At 41.0% G+C, this 22,986-nt stretch overlaps 1 protein-coding gene and 1 long non-coding RNA gene across 4 annotated transcripts in view; one reads left to right on the top strand and one right to left on the bottom strand.

The window, feature by feature from the left end:
• RERG (RAS like estrogen regulated growth inhibitor) overlaps positions 1–22,986 on the bottom strand; it is a 106,927-nt gene that overhangs the window by 58,988 nt on the left and 24,953 nt on the right. The gene's annotated exons all lie outside the window — the stretch shown is intronic.
• Positions 20–14,822, top strand: LOC130150525 (uncharacterized). Its single transcript, XR_008822246.1, has 3 exons — positions 20–234; positions 536–760; positions 11,148–14,822. It is a non-coding gene; the product is annotated as an uncharacterized LOC130150525 (long non-coding RNA).

Genomic DNA, 22,986 nt, shown 5'->3' on the forward strand with positions numbered 1-22,986 from the left:
GCAGCTGGCTGCAAAAGCTCTCGCACCGGGTGTACGCTCTGGGTAGCACATTGCTGCCACTAGCACTAAATGCATCTTGAAGAGAAAAAATCTGGTGCTGTTTTGTCTTCAGACTGTTGATGGCAAGTGAATGTGTTGGATGCCTACTTAGGGTTGTGTCTGCAAGTCAGCAGCATCTTTGCACACGTGTCTAACACTAAGGTTGAAGTGGTGGATCTGCTGAGAGGTTTGAAGGTAAGCATGTGCTCAAGGACCCTTAATGGCATGTTGTTTAAAGTCTGCACAGATGATACTGCAGCTGTTAGGAGGAAACAGAGGTAGTAATTGATGATGATTCAGCTAAATATTTTGGGTAATCCCTTCAATTATAGTCCCCAAATTTGCACTTAATTTATATTTAGTTAGATTATTGTTATGTCTTAATATAATAATACAGGCTTATTAGGGACTTATTTATGGAAACATAATTTCATTGATGTAAGACTAGAAATAATCTGTTGCATACTTGATAATTTCAGATGCTCTTTTTTTCTAGTTGCTTAGCCAAACTGAACAGGGGCTATCTGGGTGGAGATGTGATGGAGGGGATACACACTGGAAATGTGGTTATTGTACACGGTGACAAACTTGAGTTCCCCCAGTATCTGGACTTGGAAGCTCACCCCACAGCTGGATTGAGACCGCAATGCCAGGAAGGACCAACCTTTCTCCATGGCACAGCTCTACAGAGGGCTCCTTCTAAACAGCACCCTAAATACAGGTATATAGAGACTCTCTCCCTCCATGCCTTGTGCAAATAGTTGGCGTTTCTTTTCTCCTTGCTAGACTCTCTGTCTCTGCTAGCTGAATAAACAGAGTTTATCCCAGGAAAATAAGCCCATAGGAAGGCAATGAAAACACAAAAGGCAGCACAGGTGACCAACAATCTGTCTGTCCTGGGTTTCATAGCTTGAAGTTAAGAAAATGCTACGAACATGATTTCAAATAGAAGTTTCTATGCAACCTTAATCTCAATCTTCCCTTTTTTGCCCCCACTTTATTCACCCATTCCTATTATTTGACTTGATGCCTATTTCTGTTTAGGAGCCTATGTAATATTTTATTTATTGATTACATAGTTTCAAAATGGAAATAAGACATGGGAACATTTCAGAGGAAAGATATTACTTTGGGAAACAGTGTATGTGCCAAGGTCAATGTAGTAAAGTAGTAGCAAACCCAGTAATACTTTTTCTGCTAACGAAAAAGTCTTTATGTGTATGTCAAAGCACTCACTCTCCCACTCTCCCAGAACTTTCTTGCACTCTTAAACAGAATGCTCAAAGCTAAAACAAAAATAGAGTTTCAGGGGTTGTACACGCTCTGTGCCTCAAAATGATTTATTTTTGGCTTTCATTATCTCTTTCTCTTGGCTTGCTCAAGTGTATATTTAAAATATTTTCTTCCATGCATAACATTTTATAAGGAGCCAAGCTAGGATAAGGTCTGCAGTATGTAAGGGCTGAAGCTCTAGGTAGCCATTTTAGCTTTTACAGCAGGCTCCAGGAGGAAGCAAGGCAGGTGGGGCATTAGATTTCTCTCACAGATGTCAAATAAGAATCCTGCCAGAAGCTCAAACATGGACAAGGTACTTCTCTCCAGCAGTCCTTTATGTCATTCAGGGATAAGTAAAGGGAAGGTGAGGCATGAAGGGGCTTTCATAAATTATCTGGGCCAGACAGCTGCATTCTTGCATGTGCTGTAAAGCCTGAAGGATTTGAGCTATGAATGCTTTTATTTATATGGCCTTATACGGCCCAAGCTGCACCATCAGCAGGTGCTACCATTAGCTCTTTATTGAGCATCCTGTGGCAGCAAGTGACTCTGAAGCTGCAACACACCCTGCAGCTTGGGTCAACATCTTCATCTCACTTCCCCACCAGCCTTTGTACTGCTTCTGCTCCAAGCTGCCTTACGCACTGAATGACTGCTGTTGCCAGCATCAGAATCAGTACCAAAATTGAGGCGCTGTCTCTTGTGCTCATTTTTTCCCAGTGTTAAAGAAATGGTGATGATATTGTATTGAGCTCTTCCTCTTTTGTCTAGGCTTTACTAACAAATCATTGAAATTAAGGACCCTGAAGTCACCAAATCCACCCTATGAAAGTTCAACTATATCTATTCCTGATGGATGTTTATCTTGTGGGTAAAAGCCTTCTGTGATTCTTCAACTTTCCCACAGCAATCTGTTTCAGGGGTCCACCATCCTTGCTGTTAGATGTTTCTCCTTAAAGTCAGACTGAACCCTCCTTACTGCAAATTTAAGGCCATTGCTTTTGTGGTACCCACAACTATACTTTACATATTGAAGAATGCTACTCACTACTCTCTTGGTCTTAAGCAGCTCAAAGTAGAGTGGAGTGATTATTACAGATGATACTCTGGTTTAAACATACCAGTACAGTATTTTCCCTATGTGCCTCAGGTTGATTGGCTCATGATCATAGCTTCAGATTCATTATAACCCTCAAATCCCTGCTGGATAAAGTGATATCCAGCCAGACATCCCCCAGACTGTGTTCACATCACTAATTTCTTCAATCTCTGTGGCACACTTACCACTTCTATTTAGAAAAAGGTTGTAGTACAACATAGAGAAGTGGTCTTTAGAAAGAATGGTCATCTTACACTACTTCTCCAATTTGCCAGGACCATTTTGAATTCTTATTCTGTTCTCTGACACACTTCTTGTGCATCCCAGCTTAGTATCACAAGCATGTTATCCATCCCATCATCAAGATTATCAATTAATAAACTGCAGTGTGCTTGTCAGAGGTCAGGGCTAACAAAGAATATCTGCAAATTGACCCACTGTCTTTCTGCCACTGCCACTCTTCTCTGTTCAGTTCTTTTCCTGAATAATTTTCCAGGCAGATCCTATTTGACACTTCCCTTTGAATGCAGTTTTCTTGTAACTGGTTTCTGGCTGAACTGGGAAGAGCTGTTCGTTATGACTTACTGAAGGCTAAGCTTCTCAATCATTGAAAAACAGTCCTTGATCTCACTGCAAAGCACCAAAGTACTAAAGCTCACTTGTTTCACAATAAAATAGCAAGCTGTTAGAAATTTCTTTGCTATTTCAGATTAAAATCCAATTGTGATTTAAGGTTTAAAGTTCAAATAACTTCTGCTTTTTCATTCTTCTGAGCACCTCGATGAGTGATGCACTCAGTCCTGTCCAGAACCCAGTTTAGCTATGGTTTGTTTGTTTGGGTTTTTGTTTTTTTTTTTTCTTTGTTTTTTTCTGTCTGCTGCTTCTGACCACAAACATAAGCCTGGCCAACACAAAGGAAGCCATCAGAACTAGCAAAGACTGGGTCAAGAATGGTTATGGTAAGCAAATCTAATGAAGTTAATGCAAATAAGACTTGGAGAGACTATTACACGAGTACCTTAGTGATTCAAGCTGACATGGACTTCCTTGGAATTTGCACTGAGATGAACCAGAATGGGTTGTCTTTGGAAACCTCTTGCAACTGAAAAGTTAATCTCTAACTTCTTCCATTTTATAATTTCTAGTGAAAATCAGTGTTTTTCTTGGAGCTTTGGCTCTTGGAGTCACACTATGATCTCCATTTTTATTACTAAGCAAGAAATTTATGACTCTTGGTTATAAAGGTGAGATTAAAATGTAGCCAAACACATTACAAAGACTCAAAAATATAAATATGAAATATAAGCAATCCACCCCCCCTTTTCTTTTTATTTTTAATTTACAAACCCAGTTCCACCAGCTTGTGAAGAAATCCCATTATTTGGGGTGAAATCTAGGTCATGATTTTTGAGTCCTTGGGCTTGGCAGCATGATTTTTGGCCCATAGCTCAAAAGGGGCCCTGCCATCTGCGCTTTGGGAATCCATTACCATTGTCAGAATCATACAGCGTAATATAGCAACTGCCCAAAGCAAAACAAAACCAACCCAAAATACTTCAAGATACTATAGTCAATATATCCATCTGCCTAGCTATTTATTAAACTAGTTAGCTAAGGTACTCCACACATTCTGGAGGCAATAACTTGCCATTTGTTTATTTTTGCAGGTGCCCTTGAACCAAGTAAAAAAAGCAAAATGGCACAGGGTTGAGAAGGGGGCAATTTGTTTGCTGCACACAGTGAAACAGTAGACCCTTTTCTCAAAGCCTGAAAAATGATACATGAACTGCAGCAAGAATTTGTGGAGCTGGTTCAAGTCTTTTTGACACTTTAGGGAATACTAATTGAGCATTCAATAGCTTCAACACTGTGGGAGTGGGGTAAGCCAATCCAGGAAAACCATCAGCCATGGGAAAACCAATTTCCTCTCTCAAACTTATTGTTCCTGTATGTCAAAGGTGATCCCAAGAGATTCTACTTGTTGCTGACACATTCCAGAAATCATTCTATTTTCCCAATACTTCTTTTTTCCTTTTCTTTAAAAAAAAAAAAAAAAAAAATCAGCAGAAGCAGGCGTGAGAGTTACATACCACAAGGGCAAAACAGAAAGCTTAAGCTTATAAAAGAAATATTGAGAAAAGATGCAAGATAGCTAAGAAAAGGCAAAAATGCCAAACCTGCTGGTTTCCTCTGCCCTTGGAGTGCTATGCTCCATGTATATAACTAGTGTATCTGCAAAAGGGTTATTTACTTGACCAGTCTCTCTGCTGATATGAAATAGAGTAACTCTGCTGAACTCATTAGAATTGTGTATTTGTTAGACTGTGGCTGCTTAGCTCACTAAAAACCAAAGAGATAGATGGTCCTTGGAACATGAAGCTTGACATAAATATTGCTAGCCTTCAGCTACAGAGCTCTCAGCTTCTGCTGAAGATGTGACTACCCCCCACAGTGAGGATGTCATAGATCTAGCCTTATTCTTCAGCTGTGTTTAAGGGACTATTAGGGAATAAAAGAACTATGTTAGAAGTAAGACCCTTCCTATTTCTCATTAGAAAAACCTCCCCCAAAGCAGAGTCATATGCCTGTTTCTGTGAGGGTGAGTGAAGACCCTTGACAGGCATTACACCAGTGAACACGCAGAACAAGCAACAGGCAACTCCCAGATGCATTTTTCTGCTTTTTTTTTTTTCCTTTTATATACAGTAACTGTTAAAAAGAAAAGCACACTATTATCGTATATGTGTAATTCTTTTACAAAACTAGTCTTTCAGCAGTTTCAAAGACATTGCCTCATCTCCCTCCCATTTCCTGCAGGGATATTAGTGTCGTCTGGAAAATCTAAGTCCACCTGACAACAAATACTCTGGTGAAACTAATAGCAACAGACCAACAGCTTTCAAATGCTTTTTGTGTTTCTTGCTTAAGAAGTCAGGATTAAAGATTTACTATGTGTTTCTCCACTTCACTAAAAGCCTGTATTTTAATATTTTAAAACTTCTAAAGTTGGATGCCAATAGTATCACATCTGTCACTGGCAACAGTACCCACTCTACCGATGGCAGAATTTAGCTACAGAAGAACCTACCGTGGTTCTCCTTGTGTTGTGGCAGACCCACAGTAGGTCGTCATTTCTTGGCTACTAGGTATTTTCCCTGAAATTTCAACACATGAAGCTATTCCTCACTTTTTTACAAAGTTTACTAGTCCTGTCATCACTGTTACCCCAGGATCTCACATTAATTAATTTATTCTCACAGCACTACTTTGTTTGATGCCAGATTTTCCAGAGAGCTCAGACTCAAATTTTTGAGTGCTCAACACCTAAATTGGAGCCAGATTTTCAGAAAAGCTGGGTTCTCATTCAGGTTCTTAAAGAAGGAGAGAATTTTCCAAAGTTCCCAACAACCCTCACAGCAGCGCCTGCTGCCCAGATTGCATAAGAAACTGAGGATCCAGTGTGCTAAACTTCTTTTCTACATATGAGTATTACATTTTGATGTCTAAATCAGAGGTGATTTCCTTGTAGTCTGGCTGTCAGAGTGGGAGGCTGAGCTCTTTTGAAAATCTAGATTGCTATTGTAAGGTTATCAATACTTTGCAGAAGATAAACTGACAGATGGAGCAAGATCCCAGTGCAACAAAGCATTTGCAGGACAGGTGGAAATAAAATCAGGATTCAGGCTTTCAAGCCATCCATTTCTGTCCATGTATGTTCTTGCGAATTAGCCTGCAGTATGGTTGGCTTATAATAGCATATGTGTTCAGCCCCAGTGAGAATTGTATGCCAGCGGTGTGCAAGATACGCACAGGCTAAAACGCAAGCTGAAAAGCATCCTCTGTGCTGTGAATAGGAAAAGAGACAGAATAAGCAAGTTCCTTGAAAGCTGCAATACAACATTTTTTCTGCCCTCCTCCTACACAGAGGAGCTAAAAAAACGCAAAGATGTACTGACTGTGCTTGCATTTCAGAATCAAAGCAATCCTAAGAAAAAAATATATGTTTTTTTCTGCGCTAATTACAACCTTTTACTGACTGGTTTATAGCTCGAATACCATGCACCATGATGTAGATTCATCCATTGCAACTCTGTGAGTCCGTAAGGTGCGTGCCAGCCACCAAGGGCTCCTGCTCAGGGCAGCCCCAGAGTGGGAGAAGCCCACAAGGCTGAGTGAACTGGTAAGACTACACAGCACAAGTATACAACACTGAATGACACAGAGGAAAAAGCAAGACCAGGCAGCAGACCCCGTCATTCATGCTGTTCATTCATCACGCTGCCCTGACTTTGGTTTGGGCTGTGCTAACTAGCTCCCCCCAAGACAAATCTGCATCCAGAGGAGTTAGCCCTGAGCTCTTTGGTGCCACCAGCTCTCAGGGCTAAGAACTGGTCTTTCAGTCTATTTTGTGTAGCAAAACAGGCATAGCCACAAAGCCCAAAACAACCAGCCTTGCCAACAGAAAAGTTTAATTACTCCAGGCATGCATACACCTCAGCTAGTTGTTTCACTTCTCTTTCCCGAGTGGTCACATTCAGCGCTCTCTTTGTGAGATCTGAACTTACTGGTTCACACGGAGTAGCAACGCCTAACGCTGAAATCCCACCAAAGCCATGCCCAAAGCAATGTTAAAACTCAGCGATTTTGGTGGGGCAGCAGTTCGGCTCAAAGGAAAGGCTGTACAATTGGTTAACTGTTACGAATACTTGGTAAGACACAGGAGAAAAAACTTAACTGTTAAGATATCACAGAATCCTTCCCCTCTCTGAAAACATAGGCAGAGACAATTTTCAAGCATTCCTATTGAAACTCTGGCAATTGAAAGGTCGTGTACTTTTCACTTCTAGTAAAGACAGCTCACTTTCTAAGGAACCAGAGAAAGATGGCAAGGGCCAAGTTGCTCATCGTCCATAAAGGCTGTTGAAGCTTGTTTCCAGGTGGGCCCAAATTCTCAAACCCAAAGTGGCAGTACTTCACGGTCTCCCATTAACTCTACTTCTGCCAGTCAGGTAAGCAGTCCCTTATTTATTCCCTCTCTCCATACGCTATCTTAAATTTTAAAAATACTTCCAATCTGGCTGTGTTAATGTGACAGATGGGAATACTCTGGCAGCTCCCTTCTGGTGAAACATTTATAAGGTGTTGTATGGCTTCAGAAAGCAACATATTAGGAAATGGAGGGTGGGGGGGTAGAGGGAGGAACTCTCTTATTTTAATTTCAAGCAGCAGGAGCCCGAGTAGACTGAGTCATAGCTCTTCAAACATTAATCCAAAGCAAATAACGAAATGGAAAGTGGAGAAATATAGATTAGGCAGCTAAAGCAAACTTAATGCTTATAATCACTGCAGACCTCGATGGTGATTGTTTGCAAAATGCCCAGGGAATGGGATGGGATGCAACACACCAGTGTTTTAGCCACAGAGAGAGGTAAATCATTGCTTAAATTCATTAACAGGGCCTAATTCAGCAAGTGACTTGGGATGTGCTGAACTTTGAGTGTGTGAGGAGCTATACTGCTGGGCTCCAGAACGGTCAAGGAGCTGTGGCTTGTGTTCACAGTCCTGCAAAGAGTGTGTGGCTACCAAGGAAAGCTGTCCCCTTCACAGCCAGCTGGGATGTTTACAAAGTTTGGAAAGCAGGAACAGTAATTACCATTGCACTGAATAAGAAGGGTGGGTGGGAAAGATATTTCACACCCCCTCCTAGGAATATCACTAACACGAGTACTCCCATAATGCGCAATATAATGGTATCCCAGCAACCGTGCTGAAATAATACTATTTTGTACTTTATGTATAGAGCGGTACCTGTGCAAAACTCAAAGCCCTTTACAAAGACGACAACCATAATTATCCTAAGGGCTAATTTTGTAAATTAGGGAGGCACTGGAATACCAGTGATGTTTTTGCCAATCAGAGGAAACAGATGTGTATTTTTCCCTGAAGTAATTATTTATTTATTTTGACCAAGAGCAGGTTCCAGTATGCTCTTCTGGATGGCTTCGTCACAAAATCAGCCTTGATTATCTGCATGACAAAACAGAGTTAAGCTCATAAAGTGGCACTATATTTCTGTGTTTCGTTACATAATGTTTTTTAGAGATCCAGAGCTCTCTTGGTTGCTGTGGTCCAACATACCTTTAATCTAGTCTTTATTTTGCTACTGCCAGATTGCACAGTTAGACACCAGGGTATGCTTTCCTGTTTGCTTAGCTGGAGCCATTGCACTTCAATGTTTACTAGCACTGCTGAGAAAAATTCCAGCAGGGTTGGCTTTTGGGGTTTTTTGTTTGGTTGGGGTTTTTTTTCCTCTTTTTACATTAGCATTTGTTTATTTGTCAAAACTGAAACATTTTGAAGAGATGGTTTGCTTTTGACAGTTTTCCTTCACAACCCAGGTAGATTTGAGATCAGTCAGCAGAAAGGCTAGGTTTCTTAGGGCTCTTGGCATTGCATTGCTCGTGGGGAAGACAGCCAAGATGTCTGCTCCAGAGTCCTAGTCCCATGACTTTTTCTTTTTATAGAGAATTTTGAAATATGTCTCTTGTCAGAACAACACCAAATGTTGAACCATCAAAATTCTCTATTAAGCAGAATCACCTTTCAATGCAGAACTGCGATATTTATGTGCTTAACAGCATTGCCAGAGGCACCAAAGTACAAAGGAGTCCTATTTGTAGTATTATCCAACACTTACTTGTATTACAAATGATAATGCAGTGTCTTTCTAGAGCACATGTGAAATAGAAGGTCTCCTCTCATTGATTCATTGCCACCCATACCACAAAGTCCAACTGGAAATGAACACGCCTTGTTAGATCTTGGATATATCCCATCTGCCTCTCACTGGCTTTTCCGATTCAAATACTCCCAAATTTTAACAGCCATGGTATTTTTAGACCTCTCTAGCATCTTCCATCTTAAAGCTTTGTAACAGGCCTTGGAGGTAGAGGAAACATTGCAAGCCCCCGTTTTGCAAATGAGAAGGCTGGAAGCGGGAGGTTGCCAAAGATCACAGTGCGGTTCCAAGGCGGTGTGGAGAGAGCAGGACAGATGGCCACCCTCACAGGAGAGAAGAGCCGTGTTATTTCTGGCATGCTCAGGCACCTCCATCCTGCCAGCCTCCACTCTGGAAGCTGGGATGGCTATAGGAGCCCTTCATTTTCTGTCCAGAAAAGTCATAGCTACTTTGTGCTATGAAAAAGAATCTGCACTCTTCCCCTAAGAAGGCTGCATTTTGGAGTAAGTGAAATTACTTGCTCTGAGTGGCAAACGTGCCAAAAGGGAAACATTTTCCTGGAAAAATACAAACTTCCCTAACTGTGCTAGCAGTGAGCCAACAATCTTCTGTCCCTCTAAACCCCAGCTTCAATGTCCTTAATGGAGGGGGCATGATAGAAAACAGTGGCTAGTCTGGCTAGCATGAGCCACAAAAAGTAGTTTCTGCCTGGTAGGTTGGCCTTTGTGGGTATGAGCAGCAGCAACGCTAGGAACCAATGCAGAACTACACTGACAGCAGAGCTCCCCATCCCTGTTGTGCTCCAGATGTGCCTTTCAGGGATTTGGAGACTAAATATTTCATTTATTCTGCAGAAAGGACTATCATTTATTCTCAGGAGCTTGATATTGTGCAATGGCATCTTGCAGGGTACAGAGAACTTCAGCATCCTAGGCTGTTACCATTTATAGCATTTTGGGAATCAGTGAAACACACTGTCTGTATATCGTCTGTTACCATGGCCTGGAAGCATTCATTTCCAGATAGAAGAACAGCTGTAGTAAAGTAAAAGTTGTAGTAAATACATGGCATATAGCTTAACACTACATTAGAACTGCTACAAAAGCAAATCAACCACATCCATTTCTTCCAAAACCTCCTTCCATCTGCACGCTAGACAACGGTCTAATTTTGCTGGTGGCCTGGCAGAACTTCTTTCTCTTAAATTAGTGGGGCTGCACCTGCTTACTCGGTGCTGCTGAATCTGACTTACAAGCATAAAATGACTTTTGCATCTCCAGGTCTGCTTTCATTGCAGTTCGTGGACTATGAATAATTAACTACAGTCATCTGCAACAGAGGCATCTGCTTTAGCAGTTTTTTAAGCTGCAATTGAATTCAGCGTTCAAAAATAATTTCAAATGAAGTCCTCTAATTCTCCCTTCAGTTCATTTGGGAATGTAAGAAGTGACAAAGAACTTCATTTAGACTCCTCCCTTATGGCAGGACTCTTCAACATTTCTTCTTGTGTTACCAAAATGAATCAATGTGGGAATAGCCAGCAACACCTCCTCTTGCCCTACTAATTCTTGTGGATGATGTCTGTTTAGCTCAGAAACATTCTTACAAATAATAAGTATTTCCTTCTGCCTTCCCATTTATAGCTTTCTTGTTCTCTTCCATGTGGTCTTTAATGCTCACTGAATGGCATGATGGTTAAGGAGAAAGTGGCTGGTTTTGAGCTGTATGGTTCTATGCTACAGAAAAGTGAAATCCTCTGCCTGTTCGTCTGCAGCTGCGGAGTGTAAAGCCAGTAGAATAGATACACCATGTGAATCCACAGTAATGTGACATCAAAACCCTAGAGGATATGTGATCATGAACACCAAACGAAAATGGAGAGTGAGTGCAGGGTCAGGTTAGAGCACTCGGAAGGTGTATGTCAGAACAGGGATGGGTCAGAAGTGGTCCATGAGGCCATGGGTAAAGTTCCTTAATGTGCCATTTCTCCTACAGCCAACAGACTGAGCTGCATGGAAGAAGGAACAAGATAACTTGGATTGACAGAAGATTAACCACACAGGAGCCCAGTGAAGTGTCATGGGACCCAATATAATAGTCTCGTGAGTGTCCAGACCAGGATGCTGGCAGAGCTATTTTTTTTCCAGGCTGGTGCTTTGTTTTCCATGTTTGTATGTCTAGATCTATGTATTTTACTCTAGAATGATCTTCTAGGCATTCTTCAGCTCTATGAGTCCTCTCATAACAATCTTTGTTCTTGTGCTCTTCTTGGTCTGTGTTTGGATAACACCTAACACAATCTGGTCTGGTGTTCTGAGAACTGAACTGCTGCAACTACGGAAGTGACTAAATCTGCGAGGAGGAACATTAATGGAGGCCAAGTTTTTTTTCAAGTGTAGGTCCCGGGATTAAGCTCAGATGGCTAAAGAAGAGAGTTTACAACGAACTATTTCTCCAAGTAGGGCTTTACATGCATTATTGGAACATAATATGCTTCAGATTACTATCTATGTGTCAAATTCGGATGGAGTTTGGTCAGCAAATAATTAAGAGACAGATGGTGAAACAGAGCGACATGGTATGACCGGGGGAAAAAAAATTCCTTAGGAAACCAGGTTCACAAAGACAACAGTAAAATGGGACATTTGAATTTATGTGATACATTCTCATTCCACATCTTTCCTTCTGACAGTTCACACTTTTCCAGAAGTACCTACCCTTATTGTTTTTCCCATACCAATTAGTATCATGTTTAATTAAAGTCACACCTCCCAGATTCTTAGAAATAGAATTACAGTGTATAAAATAATGGACTACAGTAAATTAATTTGAGTTTAGAAGAGTAAACACAAAGCACATTTAAGATACTGTCTTAATAATAATAACTATATTGCAATGCCCTTGCACATCCAGAAAATATCTTCTACGCTATGATACTACTAGCTAAGTTCTATGATTTTTTGATTTTTGAGCAACAGCAATTCCAAATTTCCCATAAATCCAAGAATTATCATTGTAAGCAACCCAAGTCCAGTCACGTAGCACCATCTCTAGTATCAATGCACCCCAGCATCCATTCAACAACCTGTGGAATTCAAATCACTGTCTGAAATTATACATTTCTCTGGTCCTTTCTACTCACGAAATACAGTAAGTTGGCTAGGATCAGAGACTTCTACTGTATCTTTGTTCCCACAGGAATATGCTTTTTGCCCAGGACTACTCCATGCAGATTCTCTGAGACTTGCTGGTTACTTCCAAATAATCGTTCTTCAACAGTTTTCTGCTGCTAATAAAGTCATTTGACCATGTAACGGAGCTTTCATTCCTTCATTAAACTTGGAATTTTTAACATCCTGAATCCTCTCCTCTTTAGCACACATTTTCTGAGCCAAATCAATCAGCTTTCTAAAACACACCTTTTTTTTTCTTTTTTTTTTTACTTCTGGAAATGATAGAAGTTCTTGATCTCTCTTTTAACAAGATCACATATTACTACTTGTTTTTCATGAGAAAAGAGTTGTTAGCCATATTGTTCTGGTCAAATTTAGTTTTGCTATTATTTTTTACTCTTCCTACAGATTCAGCTGGATTTGTTTTTTCTCAGCTACAGCTGTGAACTGCTGAAATGGGCTTTTGTATGTTAAGTGATTTCTATGAATCAAAGCTTCTATACCAGTATCAGTCATTATTTACTTTCCAACTTCAGGTGACAATTAGCAAGAGAGATTTGAAATCTTCTCAAACGCAATATATTTTGCTTTGGCATTTCTGGAGTTTTAAATCAGATTTACACTTACAAGCTAGCTTCATGGTTCCAGTCCCCAGCCCTGCTGAAACAAGCTTTAAAGAATAACAGTGTTTGTTTAAACAGGTATTCAACAGATGAGAGAAGCGATGACCCCTTCATACGAATATGAGTGACATTTATGTAAAAAAAATCAAGTTATTCTAAAAGGCTAAAGATGATAAGTGTCTACTTTTTTTTCCTAGCTCACTTCTGAATACCAGTAGCAGGAAATGTATTGTGGTACGCTGTGATTTATTTTTAAAGAAATATACATCTGACTGTACCAGCTGCTTTGCTAAACATTGTTTAGCTCTTCCTCAGTAATAATCATGTAAAGCCATGTCAAAAGTGTTAATGTTTACAAGATACCCTCAAATAAAATACTGTAACAATATACCCAGGGAAATGGTACCTATGATATACCTGTTATTCTGCGCAGTGAATGTATAGCAGGGACAAACGTTGCTCATAAAATGTGTAAATTAACTTGATGATACAGATGAAACAAAACTATATTCCCATCTCAAGCCAAACCTATTTCAGGCTCAGTAAACCCTGCTGGAACTTTGTTGTGCTTTCTCCCCAACCCCCACTCCTTTATGCTCCAGTTTAAGCAGAAGCAGGGTGCCCCATGAATCTCATTAGGGAGTGTATTAGAAAGTGTATTCTTGCAAGACTTCCAGACTACTTTAGGATGTTCTGAAACCTTTGCTAAACACAGTTGAAATATTTTTTTGTGTCCCTTTCTGACCAAGTTATATGAAACAGTTTGAGATATATTTTAACAGCAAAATCTCTTACACAGGAAAATAGTTTTGTAAGATTAGATACAAAACTTTTATTTCTTTAGTTTTGAAGAAACACTTTCTGAGGTTTATAAGTTATCTCCTTCCTCAACATTTCAAAAGGTGAAATTTGCTTATATGCAGTGGAGCATTTTAAGGCCTCAGTTCACCACAATTCCTAGTGTAATTATATAGGATATAAAAATTGTAGAGGCTATTTGTTACACTTTTGTACAAGGCTGTATGGCCAAATATCAAATCTAATAAAACAAAGGGAAACTGGTGATGGGAAGACTACTGCATCTCCATCTTGGAAATGTTCCACCATTTCTCTTTTTCTTTCTTTTTCCTTTCTCTCTTTTTTTTATTTTTTTTTCTTTAAAACCATGGCCCATATGATACGCGACATCTCTACATAGACTCTCAAGCAGATTTGTTTTCATGTGTGCTGCAGTAGTATCTACCTATACACTGCAAGCCAATGAAGTCTATCTACAAAAATGAAAAATAGAACAGATGAAACCATGAAGATCTATGAAAAAGTGAAGCAGAATACTGGCAAGTTTTCAGTATATAATGTGCTTCTCAGATCTGCAGCCCATTGGAAATAGTGCCTAATAGGCTGATAGTGCCCACGTCCTGAGATAACTTGCACAGAGTTTCTGCACAAGCAGAAAGGATTCCTCTTTACTCTGTTGAAGAGCAACATTTGATAAACTTTCTCTTAAAAGTCTCCTTCAGCTATTAGCAGCTGAAAGACTGTGGGTTTGGGGGTAACTTATAGGTTATGCAGGCAAAAACATGTCATTAGCAAGGCCAGTATCAAATGTAACTGTAAATAATGAAAATTCAACTTTTACCCATAGATCATTGTTTGTAATTTTGAAAAGACACGTTTAGATAAATAATTTTTCTCCTCAAGAGTGAGAAATTAAATCTCAGCTTTAAGATTGTATTTCAGCACCATATTTCAGCATTTCAAACTGCTTGGCATGCTGTTTTTCACAGGACATAGGAATGCACTCTGGGCTCTGGTTGACCACTCAGGTGTATTATGCTCACTTTCAGAAAGAAACTATCTGTTATGCTAACAGTCTGTCCCAAACTGTTCTATACTCAATTTTGCTGGTATTTACTACCTATCTGTTTCAATGGGCTGGGACTGCAAAGTCTGATGCATGCTTATAGCATGGCATCTTCTCTCTCCATCAGCTTCACTCCAGAGTAACCTGCCAAGTAAAAAGAATTGCTAAGGAGCTTGTAGAACCTGTGCTAAAAGCTCTGCCACTGAATCTGCCCTGTCACTTGCACTAGCTGGCTCCAGGGCAACTGTTTCTCCGTCACCATCCCCACCAGGGATATTTGGGAGCAGCCTGGGACAAAGCCCTGATGGAAAATAGTCTGTGGCTGAGGGAAATAAGGGACCAGGTGATGGAGGTCAGCTGATTGCAGCACTCCCTTTAAATTGCAAGCCTTGGGCTGTTTAGCTTAGTCTGAGCTTGGAGGATGTTTTCTGGCAAGTGGTAAAACTGCTCAGAAATTTGTCTGGTGCAGGTCCTAGGAAGTCATTCAGTATCTCGGGATGAAGTAGGAAGCATGATGAAAGAACCTAGAGGACTACAAGGTTGCTGAGGAGCTGTGGCCTCTGTCTAGCGATTCCACTTTTCTAGTTTCTCCTGGGAAAGCTAAATAAATCCCACTGCCACTTTGCTTCCTCAACAAGAGACAAAACTTTTATTTATTAAGGACAAGGAATGAAGTATCGGGTTGTGTGCCTGAAGCAGAAGCAGCTACCTGCCCACGGCAGAGTAAGGAGTGTGCCGCTCTGCTAAGAAGTGGTAGGAGACCTGCATTGTAGCACTTGTCTGGAGCCTGATTCACCCATAAAAGGGTGGGCTTTTGCTTTGGCTGGACATGGATGTACATCGCAATTGCCACCACGGGGATGCAGGGTCAGAAAGATGGGGAGGAGTCATGCTACAAAGGTAAGAGCCCTGCACAGAAATCAGTAACTGTGTGGTGATGCGGTACCATGGAAAATGCCAGATCCAAGAGTCTGAGTATTTACGCTAGAAGGATGTGGCTAGTAAATACAACAATGTAAATCAAACTGCTTTCTGACTGGGTATTCATCTATCATACTCTCAAATACTACATTTGCTGCAGCCACCTGATTTATTTGCAGTTTCCTTTATAAATGTGTTAGTATGACTTTTATATATATTTATCTGGGTATATGCATTAAAAAAAATAATCTTGCTATGTGCAGTGTCTGTTGCTGTAGCAACAAAAATTATTTCATAGTGTCTTTCCTGAAGTGAATAATGATTTCATGCCTGGATATGCAATAGGCATTTTCATGTCTTCCCCTCATTTACACATTTACATCAATTCCAGTAATGTAATACATATATACAGTTATGATAGTGTAAAACAACCAAAGAAGCAGTGAGAACTATTTTCCATTCTATAATCCCGCAGGAGAGAATTCAGTGAAGGCTCTATCTTCTGGCCAGAGTTAAAGGAGCAAAGAAGAAGCCTTTAGGGATTTCAAACTGGACTAGCTGGGCCAATTTTTCTGCTTTGCATTTCTTGTGTAGAGAGCTGCTTGAAAAATTTCCAGCTAACTATTTTTTTCTCCTGAAAAATGCCAAATCATGCAAATCAACAAGTTTCATGGGAATATGCTGATTTTAAAAAAAAATATTTTCATTACACAAGAAAGTAAAAAGCAGATGGTGATGACAAGGTCAAGGAATGTTCTGATATTTCATTTCAGGCTTGTCAGTTTTAACATTTCATCTTGCATAAGATTTTAAACAGAGGCAAAAACGAACCATGACTTTCTTAAATAAGAAAATCACTTTATGGTCAGCTTTTGTAATTGCATGGAGCTGGAAAATGAGTGTGCTGAAAATACCAGATCTTTTTTGGAGCTCCAAAATCTGCTGCTGCTGTTTTCTGCTAGGGAATAATTTCCTGGTTGCAGGAGCTTGAAATGGGAGTGGGCAGGGCTGTGAATGCCTGCTGGTTGCCCACTTGAGGAATCGAGGTACTGCTGTTATTGATGGGTTTAAAAGAGGAGTTTGGATCATTTGTGTATTTTGAAGTCTGGAACTGTAGTTTTTTGGTATTACCTTTCATAAAGCTGTGGTATACAAGCCTTGGGAAAAGATGCTTTATGTATGGAAAATCTGAAGCTTTAATTCACTCCTATCCCTTTCAAAGACTAACATCAGATTACTTGCATCCCCCATGTTATCTTGTAAGTGTGTGACTTTAATAAGTCCTAAACTGTGGCTGGTGAGGCTCAACTGGTGAACAGTTGTGTATGCATCTATCCTTCTGATGTGATAAAAGTACCGTACCATCAATTTTGTTTTTAATTAGTGGTCTCTGCTCAAGAACATGACTAGGTAAGTTCAGGTGCTTTAGCTGCTGTGGCTTTCCTTTTATTAGTACAAGGATTTCTTGGAGCGGGGTTTATTTGGTGTGGAGCTGGAGTGGGTGGTGTTGCAGAGGTTGAATGTTTTGCTTTTTAAACTTGCAATAAATGTTAAAAGACTTGCTTGTCCTTGAGAACAAAATACATGTGAACATAAAACACTTCTAGAGAATAAAGTACTCCTTTGTTAATTTAAACGCACACAATCAACTTCTGGGCTAAAAGCATTTCTTCTTCTGGAGTTAGTCTAACTGAAGCAAAGGAATCCATTTAACTCTAATGAGAACCTGCTATTGATAATTGGCTCTTACAAAGAAAATATCATTTTTGCATACAGGGAAGTAGTGCATGTATTGTCCTGTTACAAACTGTACCTATATTCAGGCCAGAAATTTTAGATCCAGTAGATGCCTCTTGTCTAGTGATGGAAGAATAGCAACCTAGAGGTACAAGTGCCCTGTGAGATTGTGCATTGAGGCTGGCAGCCAGACCCCACCATCTGATCCTTGATGGGAAACACTTGTAGCAATCTCATATTAATGTAGACAAACCAGATGTGAACCGCACGGGGTCAAACCTTCAGAGACTCTTTGCAATCTCACTTCAAAGGCTCCTCCCACCACGTGAGCCAGTCATTTGCTCTTGGCTATCTAGCTTTGCTCCTAATTTATTTTATCCGCACCCAAGGATCCAAATATCGCCCTTTATCAGTTGTTCCCTAATGCCTTTCCTACATGCTTTGGAGCCCAAGCTGAGAATTGAACCTAGTCAAGTTGCGCCCTCACCACTTAATGGGAGAACTGTGATGTGATCTAACCTACAGCTTCAGCAATCAACTTATGTTAATGCAAATAAGAGCTGATCTCTGCGTGCTGTAGCCAAATAACCCTTGGATGGTGTAGAAAACTTTCCCACATGATTCTAATTCATTGTGGTGTGTGTTAATGAGCACACGTGCCCTCAGCAGCTTCCCTATTTCGTATTGCTTTTAAAAAAAAAAACAAACAAACAACTTAGTTTGGCCTAGCTGATGGGAAAGAGGCCTAACTTTGCCTGCAGTGGGTCATTTAAGACCCGTCAAGGGCTGAGCGCAGAGCTACCCCCTGTTTGCAGGGAGAGCATAGCATGCTACCATGATAGGAGCTGCAGTGGTAGAAAGATCAGGGAGAAGTTGTCTTTTGCCCTGCAGCATCCTCCTTCCCCTTCTCAGCCTTGCCCTTGACAGCGTGTAAGCCAGGTGCATCTCAAGCTGCTGCCATGGGCAGCACTGAGTGATGAATGTAGGAACGAAAAATGACCACTGAATGCCACCAAGCATGTCAAACGGGCGCCTCCAGGTGCAGGAAAGTTTGAATGCTTCCTTGCTCGACATCCCAGCCTGAAAAAGTTCTCATAACTTTCATCCAGTCCCCAGTCCTGAAAAGACTGTTTCAGCTAAGCTCCTGCCCCATGAGTCAGGACTGTTGCCTGTGATTTCGGGTGCTTTGCTGCTCCATCCCATGCTGTGTCTGCACTACTGACGGAGCATTGGCCTGGCAGGCTTGCTGCCTGCTTGTGCTGTTAAAAGCTAGTCTGCTCTTGCGTGTAAGCTCTGGGCATCTCCAGAGCACAGCGGATAGAAAAGAGTCCACTCTGTTTCCTAGCCTGGAGATCGCGTATGCCTCTGCGTGCTATGGGTCCACTGTAGACTCCAAGTGCTTTGTGATCGTGTTTCCCCTGTAGGGTTCCTTGCTTTGAGAAAGGACTTGTCCAGAAATCATCACGTGGCCAAAGCTGTACAGCAAAACACACTTAAATAAGCAGCTTCATCCTAGGATCCACAATGCAAAGAACTAGATTTTTGGCCTACTCTTCACCAGGCATCAGAGATGGAGCACTAACATACCAAGGCAATGCTTTTCTCTTCCCCCTCTCTGGGGCTAACTAGGCTGTGTCATCTGTTACCCTGTGTGCTAGACACAGGGTGCGGAAGTGTCAAGCAGAGCCATGTGGTCTTAAAAGCGAGAGGTGAGCACAGAAGAGGAATTTACAACCAGGGTAGAGAAAGGGGAGACCAGAAAATTATAAGCAGAAAGTGAAATAAGGGAGTGGGTAAACAGTTGTGTCCTGCCTGTCTTTGTGTTGCCTCTGCCTAGCTTGATGTGACTTTCATTACAGTGTCGGTCGGTGCTAACTCCGGCACTATGGGGAGCTGGGGAAAGGGCTGAAGATAGGAACTAATGAGGAAGCTGAGGAGCAATGACAGTGAGGGAAAGTATGCACAGGGACTCCCAGGTGAAGAGATGCAGTGTTTGCTTACTACAGATAGGGTGCCTTTGCTTCTCTGACCCAAACAACAGGCAGATTGTAGGAAAAAACGCTTTTTAAAGGGACATGAATGATTTGATGCCATGAAAACAGAGGTGGTGCCTGGCTATAGTCAATGGAAAGCACTGAGAATCCTTCCTAGGTAGAAAACATTCTGTACTGAAGGTTTAGTATCTGGGCCTGAAGCAGTCTGGATTTTTTGTTGTTTTTCTAGACTTTTGGCTTGACTCATTTGTGAGTGGCCCTTCTCCAAGAAAAATGTTACACTGTTTCTATGGGATACGCAACAAATCAAAGTTTTTTCAGGATCTGATAATCCTACTTTCCTAGCATGCCAGCATAAACTACTATGTTATCTAGTAACTATATGTTAGCTGCTGGTGCTGTATTTTGATGCAGCAGCCACTAAAAAACACACTCCTAAACAACACATGGTGTCTAGAAAATACAGATAATCTTTTGAGTTTAGCAGCACGTGAATTCCCTAAGGAGACAAAGCCAGTCTCGCTAAAACACTTGGTATGCTGTGTATAGGTTCAGATATACGCTAGAGAAGGGAAGACCCAAAGAATGGTACAAGATGCTAGTTGGTGTCAGAAGGTCTGAAAGATTAATGTCACTTTGCCTTGCTTCTGATACAGTGCTCTCCTCCACCAGCTTCAGCTAAGAATCTGTCTCTTTACAGAGTTTAGTCTCTACAGGCTTCAGTGCTGAGCTTGACAGTCTTGGTGACATTACCTGAAGCAATAATGAAGTGTAATTTCATAGTCCTGAGCTCTAGCTAAAGAAAACTTTGTCTCGTTATCTTGAACCACCCTTGCAAATCTTGATGCAGAACCTGTGAGAAAAATTGCATAAAGCATTGAAGCCCCTCCAAACAGGGAATATGATCATGGTGGCTTATAAACCAGGATGCAAAACTTCGCTTTGACAGTTCCACATGTAGACAAGTCATTTGATACCATACAGGCAATATTGTAAGCCTGTGTTTTATTTCTAGATTCCTGATGTGGGTAATGGAAGATATACAGCCTGAGCTTTTGGAGCTGTACTTTCAGCAAGGACAAATACCTGGAAAGGGTTTCAAGTAAATCATAAAAGGCTAGGTTTGAAATCAGTTGTACAGAGGATTATTCTAGAATAGTCCTTATGCTCCAAGTTAACACTGTCCCTTCTTATTCCAGAGCAATTTCCTCATTTTCTGGGAATGCCAGCACAGTTCTTTGCAGGATGTGTTCGAGTTGGAGCTGCCTATTATTGCAATGTGCTGAAGACTAATTAAGTTTAAAGTACTTCTAAGGTTGTGCTTTCTCATCTTCGTCCATTAGGAGATCAAATTCTGCACATCTTCCCTGGCATACCTATAGCTTCAAAGCCACGATGCAAACAGGCAGTAATACTGGGGGAAGGCCCTTTGGTTTGCACAGGGAACTTAACTATGTCATCAGGCTTAAGCTCTCCTGACTAAATAACTATGTGGAGCAGCATGTATATATATATATTGTTTGGTACTAGTAAATCTTCAGACTTATAGTAAAAGTAGGGATACTTTTTTGCTGAACTCCTTGCTTTGTAGTGACTTCTTACTAGACTTTGGTCTATTGGTTCTTGAAAGGAAGCATTCTTAACTGTCAGTGCACCCTGATGTTCACAGGCAGGCTTAATGTCTCAACCCACTTGTTTGCCATAGGAAAAGGGCATCAAGTATACATCTAAGGGCTACTAAGCACCACTGGGATATGGCACGAAGATGTCCTCTCAACCACATCATTTTCTGGGTCAGAAGCTTCTACAGGGGAGATCTATTTCAGAGGAGTGTTTCAGTGCCAATGGGAAAAACATAGGGAGAGTTTAAAATGGATTGGGAGGAAAAACATTTTCTTTAAACCAGCTTACTGAGACTCCTACATTCCATTATGAAATGTTTTCTAACATCCAGTCTTTTTAAAGCAAGCATGTGTGCCAGCCCCTTGCCACACAGAGCAGAATGTTCTTCTACTTCTATTGGAAGGCAAAAGTGCATCGCACTTTTCAGAAGGGTACCTGGGTCAGGTACCACATGTGTCAACCCCCTGCTCCAAGGTGGTACCAATTAGTGTTACTGGAATTTTTGTCTTGCTAAACCCCAGTGTAAATTACTAATTTAGCAGTGACAAAAACTTGTACTATAGTAGAATGTATAGTAGCCAGACTGTTTGCACAGGGATTCGTGGATGCTCATCTGCTTTTTAACACTAACATGCTTAAATTTGGAACACAGATATGCCAGATCCAGATGAGGCTACAAAAATACTCTGTGTGGGAATTACTCATCCAGGGCCCCACTGACAGCACTTTTTCTTCTACAAAGAGGTGGTCTCTGAAAGCACCGAGATCCCATCATCTGAACTGCACAGACTTTCTAGCAACATTAAGTCCCAGGAATTTTTTCAGGTTGTGCTTGTGGTGTTTTACTAGATTGTTCTTAGAATGTGCTGCAGTGAAGCTACTTCAAACCAGCATGTCCTACCCACAGCTAGGGCTTCTGTGCCTAGTGAGTTGGCAGAGGGGTGGGTGCAGGAGCACTCGGGTGCATTCTATAGGACATGGTGAGGGCATCTGAGTAGTGGACTCCAGCTGCCCCAAGCAGCAGCACCCAGAGTTGAAGGCTCTTTGTACCTTAGTGCCTTTAAGATTCATCATGAAGAACGTGACAATTCTGATACTGCAGCAGCATTTATAATTATGTTTCTCAGCCTGTGGTTTCTGAATTGCTAGTGGTTTGTGTGATATCTGGAAGTGGTCAACAAAACACTTGGGGAAAAAAATAAAGGGAAAAAAAGGAGCCCTGTGTGCATGGTGAATAGAATGAGGTGGGGGGAGGCATTTAAAGTGAAGCCTAACTCTTTGGGGAGCACTGCAGGAAGATTCTTCTTTTAATACAAGGAAATTATTGAAACTACATATATTAGGAAAAACTAATCTGGAGGCTAAGGAGGTAGATAGCAGTAAAAGAAATCTGACCTCCTTTTTCTCCCAGTAAATGCATTTCCTCAGCAACCCTAAATATCCTTTCTTCTATATGGTACGTGCTGATACATCTTAATTCCTCAAAATCATTTTTGCACAACTAACCCAAGCTGACATAGTCACATGTGGAGCCTCCCATTGCTGTGATATTCAGCTACTTAAAGGTCTGAAAGCATTTATCCTCCCCAGGCTTTGTTGAAATAAAGATATATTCTAATAATCATGTTAGAGGTGAAGTGACTGACCAAAGGTTGTACAAGAAAACTGTGACAGATGGGAAACTTGAATTCAAGTCGCTAGCTTTCAGAGCAAGACATCTCCTCCATAACGACAGCTACACGGTAAGACATGGGGAACCCAAACAAATTGGGGCCAGGCAAATTCAGATAAGCGCTACATCATCCCATTTTCCTTGCACCAGCTGCTGTGTGTATGGTCTTTCTAAATAAAGAAGGAAGTTCAACTCCCATTAAGGCTACCTTGCTTCTTCCATGGGAC

The sequence above is a fragment of the Falco biarmicus genome, chromosome 5, assembly GCF_023638135.1.
Source record: "Falco biarmicus isolate bFalBia1 chromosome 5, bFalBia1.pri, whole genome shotgun sequence".
Taxonomy (NCBI): Eukaryota; Metazoa; Chordata; class Aves; order Falconiformes; family Falconidae; genus Falco; species Falco biarmicus.